Genomic DNA, 13,145 nt, shown 5'->3' on the forward strand with positions numbered 1-13,145 from the left:
ACTTTCTTGATTGTCTGAAGAAACAACTGCTTTTCTTAAGTTTAGAAACTTTCATTCCTAGTCTTAAATAATAATTATTTAAGAGGATTTTTCTTGATAAAGCATGTTAAAGCTTTTTAGTCCGTTAAGGATAAAAATGTATTTAGCTGCTTTTAGTTTAAAAAACAATATAGTTATCATTAAAAAATTAATGCATAAGAGACTAAGTAAAACGTCTTGATGAAATTGTCATCCTACACCTACTACGGTTATAATTTTTTTTTATTTAAAATGGTTGAGGTAATAAAAATTAATGAAAGTTTAATTTTTTTATAAAAAATATTTCGTTTAGAATTCGAAAAATATGACAATAAATTAACAAGCTAAAAATTTCGTATGTATGCTTGTTTTTTGTAATGCATGTAAAAATGTACAATATCTAGACATCCGCAAAAATAATTAAATATACATCATCATTTTTGTCATTTAAAATATATAAGCAACATTCATTTTCGCTTCTCTTAAAATTAAAACTTTTGAAAAAAGTATCAAAAAACACATACCAAGCTCTTGGGCTTTCTCAACAGTCTTAAAGCTTACATTTTTGCAACTGTTAAATAAATATCATCAATTAAATCATTTTGCTGGTATCCTCTTACTACTAACCTAGCTTTCAAAGCATTGTTAGCCTTTTTAGTATGAACTCATTTCAATCTAAAGTTTTTTATTCATTCGGTTTATTTACAGAAATCAAGTTTTATTTTTTTAAACAATCGATTTCTCTATTCATCGCCTTTTTCCAATTTTTAGAATCATTACTGTTCATTGCATCATTATAAGAAACAGGTATTTCAGCGTTTGTATAATTTATACGAATAATATTACTATATACAAAACTTTTATCTCTGTACCTATTAGGCTCTATTCTTTCCCTAGGTGACCGTCTTAAATTAAAATTTTTATTTTAATCCTTGCTGTTTGTATTTCAATCGCTATTTTTGCTTCCAACATTGTTTTCATTTAAACTAATTTTTACTATGTCATTGTCTGACTCTAAACCAATACAATTTGTTCCATCTTTGATAGTATCAACATGTCTTGCAACTAATATTTTATTATTAATCAGAACTGTATAACCAACATTTTCATGAACTAACAAAATTCCTAAATCTGATTTTTGTCCCATTTTGAATTTCTTTTTCCCTCTGGTATCCTCACAAAAACTCTACTTCGATAAATATTTAAAGTTTTTATACTAGGCTTTTCCCCAAACATAATTTTAAAAGTTGTTTTATTTTTTCAAACAGCATTAGTGATAATTCCATTCTTTAAGTAAGCTGCTGTTTTAAAAATTTCTGGCTTATATTTATGGTGATGAACCCTTGCTTCTTTTAATAAACATCTTGACATATCTATAATACCCCTGTTACATTTTTCTGCCATTCTATTTAATTCATGTACATAACGTGGACACGGTTTCATAGATATACCTTTCTCGCTGGCAAAATTACTTTTAGTCTTGTTTATATATTCCTTTCTATTATCACATCACATCTTAGTCTCTTTATTTTTTTTTTCTGTCTTACTTTCAATTAAATTTACATAGTTAACAAAACAATTATACACTTAATCTTTCGCTTTAATACAATACACTTCAGCTACTTTACTGGTATCATCGATAAAACTCAGAAAATATTTCTTGCCATTTAAACCAGTTGTACCATGAGTTCCATTTAAATCGATATGTATAATTTCTAAAATATCTTTGGCCCTTGATCTGTCATTATTAAATGGTAAATTATTCATTTCATTTTCCAAACAAATCCCTCATTTTGAATAATCAGTTTCTAATTCCCTGAGCAAACTAACAAGCATTTGTTGATCACACATTGTTTTCAAATAATTAAAATTTACGTGACCTAGTGTTCTATGCAATTGTTCCTTTTCTGCTAACTTATTCTTTTCCATTGAGTTTGATTCGCTATACATAATTTTACTTGTCGTATGATAAATATCATTATTTTTATGAACCAATGCAATTAAATTTTCCATTTTGATCTAAAATCTTTGACATATTTTCTAATGATACAATCTTATTTGCTTTTGTCACTTTACCATAACTTGTTGAATTTCTATCCATATCTCTAACAAAGAAAACATTTTTCATTGTATTCATTTTACTTGACCATAAACATTAATTTTGTGCCTAATATAACCAACTTTTGTTGCTTTTAAAGAACAACCATCACCTACTTTAACATTTATAGGCTCCTTCAATTTAACAAATTCATAAAAATATCGATCATCTTTTACAACATGATCTAAGCAACCGCTATCGAGTAACCATTCAGCCTCACTAGCACAGCAGTTAACTTCAACACGCGACTCATTAGGTCTTTCCTCCAATTCCGGATTGAAACAACTTACATTACCGTCTTTGTTTTGATGTCCTTCGTTATTTTGTTGTCAATCGCCTCCTCTACGATTTTGATTAGAGCCTCTACCAAGCTCCACAACCTCGGCTTTGGCTGCTGCGATGTTTCCACTGCTGTTGTTGTTATCGCCCGCCTCGTTGCTGCTACGCACCACCTTGCTCCCACGAATTATCGCTGTGTCTCGTTCTCGTACATTGTGCCTTTAAGTATCCATATTTTCCGCACTTTAAACATGCTACTTTTTTTTTCTTTCAGTTTTAAACGCACTTGGACTGTTTTTTCTCCTATCTTTTTTTTCTTTTATTTCACTTTTTACGTATTCAACTGTTTGATAAGATTCTTTCAAAACATCGATATAATCACTAATATAACTTGATGAACTTTAAAGCATTTTAATCATGTAGCTCAATTTTTTTTTCAGTCACATTTGCACCAGCACTTTTCAACTGATTAATTCATATTTTATACTCAGTGAAAAACGCACTTGAATTTCAAAAGTCTTTTAACTTTAATTTTTTCTAACTTGTTTCTTACACAAATTTGCAGTGCAGTAGACTCCTTAATATATATTTTATTAAATTTCTTTATTGTTTCGTACGCTGTTTGATCGCCTTCAAGTCCTTTTCGATCCACTCTTTTTCTTTTTCCGTCCTTGTCATGGCTCTCATTGCTACTACGTCGCATTTTTTCAGTTTAAAAATCATCGTGATTCTCTTTTTTTAACACTCAAAATATTTTCCATCAAATACGGGAATTGTCACTTCATCCACCATTTTGTTTTCTTCTTCTCGGTCCGAATCTTCTAGAATTTTTTTTATTATAAGTACTTTTCTTGTTATTTCCACAAAACTTTTCCTTAAATTCTTTGTTAGTGTTTGATTAACAGTATCTTTTAATTTTATAAGTGTTGGATTGACGCTTTCACTAGAACCCGTAGTAGTTGATTATCACAAACCGCCGAAGCAACACGTAAAAAAAAAAAGAAAAAAAAAATACTAACCACGGACTTGGCTACCATGTGAAATAAATATACTATAAGGTAGTGGATCAATAACATAACACTTGTTAACACTTAAATTAATATATTTAACAATAGAAATAAAGATTTATCAGGATTACAAGATCTCCTCTCTTGGTACTGAGAGAGACTCTACGAGAGCGTACGTGCATGGCAACGGCCATGTTCTGTCTATCTTAACTGCATTACTGTACAAACTACAGGGCACACACACATATAATCTTGCACTCACAGTGCTCATGCCGCATAACAGTCACTACTCATGCATCTAATACAAATTTACTTATGATTCAACAAGAATGATGTCTGTACGGAAATTAAGAGAGAAGCAGAGACATAGGAAAGCTTGCAATAGAAAAGACAGAGTAAGATAAAGAGAGTCAGGGATATAGTTTAAGTGAGTATGACACAGAATGTAATTAGAGAAAGAGGGGAAAAGGAAAGAGTAGGGCAGAGCTAACTTGAGGAAGAAAAGAAAATATGAGAGACAATGAGAAATCAAAAGACGTTAAACTATACACATACATTGACTTTAATGGCAAACTTTATCGTGATCACACAGATCCACACAGGGCTGCTATTATCGGCGTGCTACAAGATTCAACCCTCTACCACTTTCTCAGTGGCTAACGATTTTTAGTCATTTTTGGCTGAACAAAGAAGTTTTATGTCAATAAATTGGCAGCGATTTACTGAAGTTATTCTTCTATAGAAGCGTTCTGCCCTACAGAGTAAATAAACGATTTCAGTTTAGTGACCTACAGAAAAAGTGTAATGGAAGTGGATTTTGCTTGATTCTCCCCCTTCGTCCCGCCCCTCTTGACGTACTCCCAGTCCCCCTACCTCACCCAATATCATCGCACCACACCACACCACACATTTTGAATTTTACTCATTTTTGTCTTTTAACCAATTTCTGAAAAAAAAAAAGAAAAAATAAGAAAAAAAAATTCCATTAAGACTTGAACCCCCGTCCTATTGCACACTGGGCGAGCCCTTACCCACTCTACTATGAGCGGGCCCGACAATGGAGAACCGATTACTTCGTTTTATCTTACAGTTCGTAACTTATTTTCAATGTAAATTTTTATTAAATTTTTATTCATAGTGTATTCATTTATTTGGTTTCATTTTACATTAAATGAATAAGTTATTGAATAAATTATATTTTTTGGTACATGTTTTTTTTTTTTTCAAAAATTTGGTACATTCATGTACTTATCATTAATTTGTTACTTTTAAAATAAATTAATTATTGCTTATACAATTTTTTTACATTTTTTTCAGAATTTTCATACATAAAAAAAATTACCGTACTGTATAAATACAATAATTGATTTTTATTGTGTTTTCTTCTTTCACAATTTTTTCTTAGTGATTAAGAGCGAAATTCAGAGGTGGGAGGAGCGTCAATATATGCAGCAACGCTGGAAATTATTTTTCTCCTAAGGATGAACTTACATACATGCTTTTACGCTTGCTTGACCCCTTATTTTTTGTATCATAAGGAAAAAAAAATTATAGATCTATTTAAAAATGAAACAGGTTTATCTAATAGTAATCTTTCGTACAAACTAAAAATAAGAGCTTTATATAGATCTTATAAATCCAATTTAAAGTGATTTTCCCATAAGGTTACAGGTTAAATTGAAAATTTTTATAATCAAACATGTGAAAAAGTGTACAGTTGAACGATGTGCTTTTATAAGAGTATTTTTTATTTTCTTAGGAAGTTCTTTTTAAACTATTGGAAGATTCGATAAAAGAGCACAGTCTTGTACTGGCCAGCCGTCATATTGTTTGTGTTGTATTGTGCCATAAAATATTGTTTATAATTGTTCTGTTGTTAGATATTAAAATTTTTTTCGAAACCACACCCAAATAACGTAGTTATACTTATTCCAACGATAATTGCACCAACTTTGTACATAATTTCGTTTCATACGAGGTATACTAATATTTATAATCATAATCATATTATTTGCCATGTAATTTTGGAGAAGTATAACTTCTTACTAGGGTCCCCAGCACCCACTGTTCACTGGTTTCTTTATTTACAAATTTAACACCTGTTATTCTTAAAATAAGAGTATAACTTGTTTAATCGATTTGTTGAAATTTAATTTTATGTATGTTGATAAATCGATGCTATTATAAAATTTTATTTTTCTCAATAATTTTTGTGGTTTGAAGATAGAAAATACGAAGTATAGAAGACTCTCTATAAAACAAAGTATTTATGTAAAAAAATGGTTTCTTGAGGTTTGTGATATATTCGATGTGAAAATGAAGACCAGCAGCGCTCCAGCGGATTTTTTTCAAGACCTGAACGTGTCGTGAGCCAATTGTTGTGTCATGATACTTACGGACTCGGTGATGTTAATACTCACTGCAATTAATTCAGAGCTCGTGGTACTCTACACTCTTAATAAATAAAAGTTTGTTTAATAAGTTATCCATAAGAAATTTTTTAACCTCACTCAGTGCTTTGTATCACCAGCAAATATGAAGGATGACACAAAAAAGTTATGGGTATATACATGTGTATATACGTGTGTATCTCTCTGCGTGTGGTTGTCGACGGCAGCCGCTGCGCTGACGACAGCGACGACTGTTCACAGTGTACACTTTGCTTTTCGTATCTAAAGCAAAGACATACTAGAGTTACTGTCAGCCAATGATTAAATTTCTCATGAATAACTTATTGCACTAACTTTCATATATTAAAAGTGTAGAGTACCACGAGCTCTCAGTTAATTGCAATGAATATTTATATCGCCGAGTCCGTATGTATCACGGCACAACAATGGGCTCACGACACGTTAAGCTCTTGGGAAAAATCCACTGGAGCGCTGCTGGTCTTTATCCTCACAGTAAATATATGCTTACTGGCACAACTAATAGTATTTAAGGATTTCCTAGACCCTTCTTGTTAAAACTTGATCTGATTATTTTTTTTTTTTTTTACCAAGAGATATTTAAATTATATTAATTTTGTTTCTTTATTATTCAATTTGATCGATTTCTTACCTCCTTTTCTTTTTAAGAGAATTTTGAAAGAGACATTCTGATAAGCCTAGGCTTATTTTTAGAATATTTCTTGTTGGTAGGAGAAATAACTACGAAAAAAGTACTTCAAATTTTCTTTCATTTATACTTACAGTTATGTGCCTGATATTTATAAAAAAACCTTCTATCATTGTCTAAAGAATTACAGTCGCAAATTTGTAAGGTAGGGTTTACTTTGCTATGATTTTTAATCACTCTCAACTACTCTCTGCTGACTTCTCGTGGCTAAAATATGACAAGTAATTACTTTATACTGTCATCCAAAATAGGTGAGTGGGCTTAACGTTTTGTTCTGGCGTAGTCTCTTATGCCTTCAATTCTCAGTCATGATTTTTTTTTTTTTTTTTTTTACCTAACTGGTTTTATTTTTACATCAGTTTAATTCTTTTTATTAGTACTCACAGTATATAACTAATTAAACTTTTCCTAATTTCTTAAAACTTGATTTTTGCGATTTCTAGTAAAGAAGTATTTGATGATAAAGTCAGTTTAATAAATAATGATTAAACAAATTGTGTGTATCTTTATCTATTTCTTTCATCCAGCCTTTAGCAAAATGGCTAAACTGATTCAAATGAAGTAGATACGTTAGATACTTTTTAAATGGGAGAGTGACAGGAAATAGTCAATTGGAAAAAAAATTTATTGTTCATAGAAATTATTAAAACAATTTATTTTGAAATTGTAATTTGTAGTGCACCCATTTTTATTGTTTCTTCAAACAGCTGCAAAATAAATGCAAAAAACGCCAAATTCCTGTGCTAGTTGGAAAGCGGTATTTGAAGTATGGTAAGCCAACTTCATAAACGTAATAAGTACTTCTTATTTTTTTAGGTAAAACTTGGTTTAAAAAAATTCAAATTCAAAGTGCAGATACATTTTAACTCAGCATATTACATTTTTTTTTTTTATTGCATACGATACTGTATTATCTTTTTGACAAAGTATCGCACGGTATTTCTGTAGTATGTATTAATTATACCATTAAAAGGGGGCTCTCGTTATTTCGAACTAGCTCGTGGATACGTTTACAATGGCGGTCAATACGTATTAATCCAAGTATTCGAAAAATTTTCTATTTAGTGTTTTTTCATCGCATCACGTTTAACGTGAAATCAAATTTTTAATTGAGATAATCCTTCATTATCAGTAATTTAGACATTTAGAATCAGCAGTGGTAAGGTAAAAAATGATATACGACTCTATTTAACATTTTCTGTAACAAAAGTCTTGATTGCGTACAATACGCATCACATATCAGTAGCGTATGTAAGATGATGTAGAAGGGCTAGAATGGATAGTGTAGGACGCTGTGAAATAATTTTTTTGTTGCATGTTTATATTAAAGCTAAGACTCAAAGTATTAAATTTTTAATTAAGTGCACCCTTTTCTATTAACAGTGAAGTAAAAACGTAGAAGACGTAGAGATTTGAAATTAGTCATCCGTTGGGGTTGAGACAGGCAGTTTTACCGCCGACAGTTAAATTTACATGTCCCTTTTACTATTTTGCATGTTTGATACATCGCTTTCCGCTCCTCGTGCAAGAAACACCTCTGAAGCATTTAAATTTTACTGCTCAACACGTGTGCTTTTTGTATATTTTTTTCTGTAACCGTTCTAGATTTTATGTTTTTACGTTGTAGTGAAACATTAAAAGTTGTTTAGTTAGTAGATCCATTTAAAAATAACTTGAAAATTTGCTACGGGATAACGTATTTTATGTGTCTTTCATATTTATAGACTACTGGTATTATTTACGTCGTAATTATGCGACTTTTTATTTTTCACAAATCTACTTCATGGCTATATACTAGGATGTCCCAAAAAAAAATTTTTTTTTTCGAATCTCATGAGACCAAGATAAATTTTGTACATTTGACTTTTAAAACATTAGCTGAATTTTTAAGATTTTTTGAATAATACTTTAAAGTCGCGAGATAAAAAAAATATACTGCGGTTCCATCAGCGATTCATAAACAATACAAAGTATTGCCCATCAACTGGGTACGTCAAACTATAGTCACACAAGAGACATAAGATGTGTTTTTTAACCAATACCATTTTGAATACTAACAATTTGTTAAAAAACAGTATAAAAACGAAAATTACTCAAAGATTAAATTAATTAAAGTCACTTTTTGTTATTGAAAAGGTTCTAATGAAACTAATAAAAGAAACTGACTTGAATAAGGGAAATATTAGGTTTTGCCTTTACAGCGTAATTTTGTTTACAGATTTTGAGAGTTCAATTTCAAAGTCTTTGAATTTTCTGAATTCTACATATACACTGAGAAAGATTTGGTGCTGCAGTTGTCCCTCCCCCTACAGCAGCTATACCAAATCACTATTAGTCTGCTGTCTCTGACTACTGGGATAGCAGGTATCCCAGTCGGAACAGCGTACGTACGAGCCCAAGTATAGTAGCGTTACCTATAGTGTGGTTCGACGTATGTATCATAGGTTAGGTGCATCGCATATACAGGTCTTGTGCAGCTCTCGTCTCAACTGGTATTGCTGATGCACTAAACTTCCGAACTAGCACTGTACTACCGGTGGTACTCTGACGGCGCCAAATCTTTCTCAGTGTACAATATATTTGCATCTACTGCGTTGAATTTTTTTTACACACGTTTTAGGAGTTTAATTGACAAGTCTTAACATTCTCTAAAATATATGTATACAATATATATACAACGCCGTAAAGGCAAAACTTAATATTTTGCCTATTCTAGTTGGTTTCTTTAATTAGCCATATTAGAACTCTCTTAACAACAAGAAGTATCTTTTATTATTCTAATCTTCGATTCTTTTCGTTTCTATACTGTTTTTTAACAAAATGATCAGTACGGGTATAAGTAAAGATGTTAGGCTTCTCGAAAAGACAATCAACGACTTGGATATTACTTCTCTTCCCTCTGCTGAACAAGTTTTACAAAGATTCTTACATCTGCGTTTAACAGAAAATAAATATATTGAAATGCTTCGAATTTATTAGCAATTGAAATCAATCATTTGTGGCTACAGAAGAAAGTCCTAGGTATCTATAAAACAACGTTGTACTTTAAGTGTTAAATACATGCTGAATACATAAAGATAATATCATTAAAATATAAACAAAATTGATTAATTAATAAAAATGTAATACACTTTTACAACATAACGGTTTTTTTTTTTTTAATGACTCTAATCCTTGTTAATGAGTAAAAAGTTAATATGACTCTAAGGGGTATACAAGCAACATTGATACACTCATCGTATCAATTGGCGCATATGCAGATGGCGGCCCTTCTATACAGGCACTCTTAACCCATTCACGCCCTTTACGATAGCAAATATACTAGAGACCTATAATGAAAATTCAAAAATTTTCTATTTCAAGACAGTTTCTTAAAAAATAAGTAAGAATAAAAAAAATATTCTCCCTGGGTGCAAATCAAACACACCTCCTCCTGTTTACTAGACAGTTGCTCTACCACCTAAGCTATCCAGGAGCCGTAATTCACTCGCACCGTAGGTTTAGATAAGTTCCCAATCTTAATTTATCGATAAATTGAACTTGAGGTGTAACAATACATCGAGCTTGAGGTGAAAAACTTATCCCAACCTACGGCGTACAGTGGGACCAAACGTGATTTTTTTCGTCAAAATAAAATAGCGGCAGCTTTATTATACCAATCAAGATGATTCTTTTTGGAGCTTTAAGTTTAAACATTACAGAGTACAGGAAAATTGATCAGAACTGAAAAAAAGTGAATTGGGGTAAAAACACCCCCCAAAGGCACCCCCTACAGCATTCTCTTCAGAAGACCAATTGATTTTTAAGAAACAGATGACATTTTTGTTCAAAAAATAGTGCCTATATAGGTTTAATGGATTGCCGAACGCGAATTTGGCATTGGCATCTGAAAAGTCAAAATGGCGGATCTAGTATGGTGCCAAAGAAAATTAAAAACCGGCCTAAAGTCTACGAAAATCAGTCTACAGGATTTTTTTTGGACTGCTGAACACGAATTTCGCATTTACAATTCAAAATTCAAAATGGCAAATCCAATATGGTGGCCAAAAAAATTGAAAATTGTCCATATTTGTACAAAAATTAGTCCATAGTGGTTTTCTGGTTTGCTGAACATAAATTTGATATTTTAAATTCTTAATTCACAATGGCGGATCCAATATGGTGGCTGAGTACATGAAAAACCTATCATATTAGCCAAAAATCAGTCTATTGGGATATTAGTGGTTGCTAAACGCAAATTTGAAATGAGAATTAAACATTTAAAATAGTGAATCTAATGTGGCCCAAAAAATAAAAAAATCGCTAAACTAGATATTAATTATTCTATTTGGATATTGGTGGTCGCTTAACGGTTATTTAATATTACAAGCCCACAATTAAAACAATGATTTAAAGACGGTGTCCCAAAAATTTCATAAATGTGCCATAAATTTATCCCGAAAAATTGTACAAAAATCATTACGTAATGTTTTTTACTTGCCAAATTCTATTTTGCTTTTAAATTTAAATTAGCGAGCCCAAATTCGATGAGAGCTTAAAAAATTTTAAAGTTATGGAACTAAACAAATGCTAGTCCATTCGGATCTTTAGGTCGTTTAACAATAATATGATATCGCATTTACAAAATTTATAGCAGCCGATCCATTGAGAAAAGTTAATCAGTTCAAAAGAACCAATGTTTGTAAGATTTCTTGAATTTCTTTAATTTAAATAGGTGACATAATTTTTCAATTTTAAATGCAGACCTCTGAGATCAAATCGAGTAAAAGTTTTCATTATCTTTCTACTTGCAGAGGCAAAGCAGTTTGACCAACTAGTGACATCATAGCATTTTCTTATAAGAGAATACACCAAAAAAGTACGAATATCAGATAACGCGACCGTGCCTAAGCGATAATGGCGTCTTTACATGGATAAGTATACGTATAAGTACAAATACAAATTGTCTATGTATAAGTGTGCGCATATATGTACATAGAGAATGAATACACGCACACGTACACACATACACACATATACATAAATCATACATATTATACGTGAACCCATACACGTGAAGATGCCATTGTCGCTTGGGCACGATCGCGCCATCTGATGTTTAAGCTTCTTTGCTGTATTTCCTAATTAATGAAGGTTATAATCTGACAAAAACAAGTGGTATCATAGGTTATGGTATCGCCCCTGGAGTTCAATCGACTCTTTTGAAAACGCAATCGAAGTTTAAAGTGTAGCTTTAACTGCAGTGTATTAATATATAAGTATTTATATGAAATTGTGTATAATTTACATATGTATTCGCTACGTGCACAATTTTGAAGCAGCGCCACCGAGGGAAAAACGAAAACTATTGGTTGGGCACAGCAGAAGGCAATATTCGCGATATGTGCTTGATACCTATAGGAACACAGCACCTCGATAGATACACGAAAGGTTCTGTGTTTATTATACCACGAATTAATACAATGTCTTAAGTGGTACAATGCTACGTGAATAACTAAAGACAAAATTTGTACTACAAGCACTATAAGCGCTTGAGTATTACTTCAACACAAGTCCGTGTACTGTGTGATACGTGATACGTTTTATTAGTTTGCAATGTAGTCAACACAGACCTCCTCTGACCAATCAGAGAGCTCCATTAGCCCTGTACCGGCGTGTTCACACAGTATGTACACACGTTCATACGATACGCTTAGAGGATCAGGCCCCAGCTGAAAACTCCAAGAAATACACAGTATACGATGTATTTCATTGCGTTTTTTAAATGAACATGAATGAGTAAAATATGTACATACTACTCATAATTTTATCAAAAATTTAACCCGTAGAATGGTTGTCGATGTATAAACACATAACTTTCTGATAATAGTAATGCTTAGTAGTCTGCTAGCAGAAGACAAACATATCGTTTAGTTTCACATATTAGCACAGGTATTGCTGCGATCGCTTTTTCAGCTTGTGCACGTAGCGAATAGTACATCTTCATATGTATGTATACTGAAACGTATTTAATATGTATAATACGTGTTATTATACCATGAAAGTCCTTATGGGAGAACGCAACTTTGAGAGGTTATATCTTTAGAAAATGATTCCTACGACTTAGCGGCCATGGAGACTTTTTTTCTACTCATGGAGTACTACTAGAACCCAAAGTTTCAAAGAGCTTGACGGAGTGCTGCTTCCCGTAAGGATTTGGCAGGGTCCTTTCATCGTTAATTTGATGCTGACTCAGCGTGGATTCAACAATGATTGAGGAACGTTTACAAATTGATTAAAACTGCATACACAAATAAAAATGCATATATAAGTCACACAATATTCATTGCTTGTTCTTAAATTTTTTTAAAAGACTATTACTATGTTTAACAATAAATAACTCTAATTAAACTATTTCATGTCCCCTATTAATCAGGAAGTAATTTATTAGGTTATAATATAAAGTTAAGACTTAATCTACATACGTGAAGTTTGTCCGTATTGCAGCAGTTATTGAAAATCACTTTGTATATCACCAATGAATGGAATCAAACGTGATAGTTCTGGTTTTCTTATTTTTGAAAAGTTTTCAAACGCTTCGTCGAAATTCTGTAAAATTTTATGTCCCACATATTTTTCAAAAAGCC

The 13,145-nt window shown here is 31.7% G+C and overlaps 1 protein-coding gene across 2 annotated transcripts in view; it reads left to right on the plus strand.

Moving 5' to 3' along the window:
• The window catches only part of Mgtor (nuclear basket protein megator), a 447,637-nt gene that overhangs the window by 409,799 nt on the left and 24,693 nt on the right, over positions 1 to 13,145 (plus strand). The gene's annotated exons all lie outside the window — the stretch shown is intronic.

Source organism: Copidosoma floridanum, unplaced genomic scaffold (assembly GCF_036245765.1).
Source record: "Copidosoma floridanum isolate Cflo_tuat_1 unplaced genomic scaffold, Cflo_Japanese_pri ptg000024l, whole genome shotgun sequence".
Taxonomy (NCBI): domain Eukaryota; kingdom Metazoa; phylum Arthropoda; class Insecta; order Hymenoptera; family Encyrtidae; genus Copidosoma; species Copidosoma floridanum.